Source organism: Lygodium microphyllum, chromosome 10 (assembly GCF_053477565.2).
Source record: "Lygodium microphyllum isolate KBCC chromosome 10, Lygodium_microphyllum_v1.1.10, whole genome shotgun sequence".
NCBI lineage: Eukaryota > Viridiplantae > Streptophyta > Polypodiopsida > Schizaeales > Lygodiaceae > Lygodium > Lygodium microphyllum.
In genome coordinates this window covers 41,320,378-41,323,724 of record NC_141144.1, presented here as the reverse complement: position 1 = coordinate 41,323,724, position 3,347 = coordinate 41,320,378, and positions in this window count along the sequence as shown.

Below are 3,347 nucleotides of genomic sequence, written 5' to 3'. Positions count from 1 at the left end.
TTTTCCTTCATTGAACCTATAACCACATGACATCTATCCCCTCAAAACTTGCACATCCTCTTGCATGTGTCACAAATCATTACTCTTCCATAGGATCGGGTCTTCATTTTTATCTATAGTATCATCCTCTTTATATTCTTTAATGATTTTCTATATGTTTTTACCATCATGATTCGGTTTTTCATAAATGTCAAATTTTATTCTCTTAAATAATTTGATTTGTTTTTCATCTATGGGTATCTTTAATGCACTCCCATCGAACTCAAAAATAGAGTATGTATCATTGTCATAATCATGTAACATAATATACAGACCAAACCATCACTTGGAGACTGTCTTGATAGTAATGTGTCGATTATCCAAGTGGTTGTCATATAAAAGTACCTAGTTTCCCTCCTTAATAGCTTTGATTGTTTGCCCCCTCAACTAGACTTGAACCACTTTGGGTCAAGTGTGAAAAGGCCAGAATTAACTAGATAACTTAAGGCTTATAGTTAATCTTGATTAGGAAGAGGGAACTAATTGAAAAATCAAACAACATGGAGGGTGGGAATGCGTTTTTTTTAGTGCATCCTCCATGCCCTAAAAATGGCAAATTCGAACTTGTGATGATTTCCTTCCTGCTCCTAGGCTTTCGCTACATGAGTTTTATCACCCCTCAACCCTCCAATTCTTGTGAGAGATGATGTAGTATTCAAGAAGATCAAATTGCAGTCTTCCTCTCTCCTATTTCTTTCTCGATCGCCATAAATGTGGTTCATATGGGCTGAGAGAATGAGAGGGAATGGGTGTTAGTTTGCAATGGAATGCAAGAGATAGGTAAAGAAAACACCAAGGAAGTGTTAGTGACTAGGAAATTGCATCAACAACTTTCCATTTTCGAATTACGAGGCATGCGTATGCCATTTTATGTGTAAATGGGCTTCCTTTTGGTTTTATGATGCATATTGTTTTCTATGGTTGAAATTGATTTCTTATGTTTGAAAGTTCATTCTATCAGAAATATTAACATGAACAACAAGTCTTAACCATTTATAAACTTTATTCAAAACACGCAAAACATATAAAAGTGAGATTTTATGCTAAATCATTAATTTTATGAGTTCCATCATGGAAAATTGTGTTTCGATGGAGAAAAATGGAAAGTAATAATGAATCTTTGTACTCTTAAGTTTTTTACATTGAAAAAAGCATAAAAGTTAGAAATTTAATTACAAATAGTTGTGAAAATAGAGAGAAAATGAGTTATAATTGAGAAAAAACTAGATATCACGTGGAAAATTATGAAAAATTAGGGCTATGTTTGTGCATGTAAAATGGAGGTAGGGTATGAGGATTTGCCTCAACTTACCTCCATTTATATATTTTAGTGCATTTTTGTTGCTTACATTATGAAGAAATGTGCTCTACTACTCTCCTCCTCTCAATAGGTCAATCCATTTCAAGCGAGGGTATAGTCACATTGTTACAAACTCCTATAGCAAATCAGATTGTTGTTATGGTGCAACCTATTGCAATTTCTACAGGAATGTTAAATTTATCAACTTTAGATTTCCCTCTACCCATTTTTAATGGGTTAATGTAGAAGGATGTGGAGCTTCTCATCATTGAGTTTTAAAAACTCATGTTTAATTGCCAAATTTAGGACAAGGGACATCTGATGATATTCTTTAACATTAATCTAAAAGGGAGGACTGCAATGTGGTATTGCAACATAAAATCCACTACCATAACCACAATCGATTTATTTTACACAACCTTTTGAAGGGAATTTTCCCTTGAGAGAGGTGGAAAATATTGGCTACATGTGCTAAATGTGACATGTTAACAGCCCCATGAAAATACTCGAGCATATGCTAAGAAGATAAAAGAGGTATTTCGCAAATTGCAAGCCTCTATCTCCATCCCACCTGTTGCTAAACTGCAATATTTCATACATGGATTAGACTTCAATATCCAAGTACAATTGAGTAGTGTCTCTGTAGCGGATATATATAATGCTATAACTTGAGCAAAAGAACTAGAGTCCTTCTTACAAGTGGCCTACACATCGAGGAAAAATTTAAATTCGATTCTTAGTCCTGAAAACACTACAACAAAAACGAGGCATAGATGCGTATGCTAGACATGCAAAGTCGGGCACGTCTATCGTTGCGTCTATATGTGCGTGTAAAAGAGCGTGTAAATATACACGAATTTTGCGTCTATATATCCGCGTAAATAGATGCCAATATAGACGCACAATTATTTAACCACCTGAAATTGGACTTAATATAATTAAAAAAACTAGAGTTAATAATTATTTAACCACCTGAAATTGATTCTTGAGTATGCACGTGTGTGCATGATAAAAACCATAGAATTAAGAATACACATTGAATCATTGAATAAAAAAACCAGAGTTTATAATTATTTTTGCATTGCTCTCTAATGAAGGGTAGTTTCTCCAGTTGATAAGCCTGATATAAGTAATTAGCGGCAAGCGACAGAAACCTTATTATACAATTAGTAGCAAGCATTGCAATATGTATCTCCTAATTTCTCTACTTGAAGATGATAAAAAATAATTCCTCTTTATTATGGAAAATTCAATTTAGCTTTAAACTTGACTATTGATTCTTGAGTATGCACGTGTGTGCATGATAAAAACCATAGAATTAAGAATACACATTGAATCATTAAGCAAATTAAGTATGTTACAGTGAATGATCCATCTCATCTTCAATGAGATCAGCCCTTGCTAAACTATCTACTTCTAGGTCTATGTTACCAAGAGGTAACAAAACAAATAAGTCTATCCCACTATCACATGTGTTGCTATATTGCTCAATAACTTCATCAATATCATCGACAATCACATTATTGTCTTCTTTTGCGTTTCCTTGAACATCCTTGCGAGGTTCATCTTGTACTATATTAGACATATCATCCATTATGGTGTCATCATGTACATCATCATTAATTGTTAGATTGTCATCTGCTATCTCCATGTCGGTAACATTACCATATATTGGTTTTGAACGATTAGATATAGCGATGACATACCACCATCGGTTATTGTTAACCATTGGATGATATACAACCTGTATTTGAAAAACAAAAGCAAGAAACTTAAATACTTCTTATATTGTGTATATGTATCACATGTATACATATAAAAAAATTAGCTTTTGCATATATACCTGCTCTCATTGTTGAGGTAGTACTAATGTGTCATTTTTGTTTTGGTGAAATTTTGTAGAGTCAATGATTACAAAACCACTTGGATGACGTCTGATTGTGCAATGCTCACCATTTTTACCACTTCTTTAAACCACATCACATCCAGTACATAAATAAAGAATCGT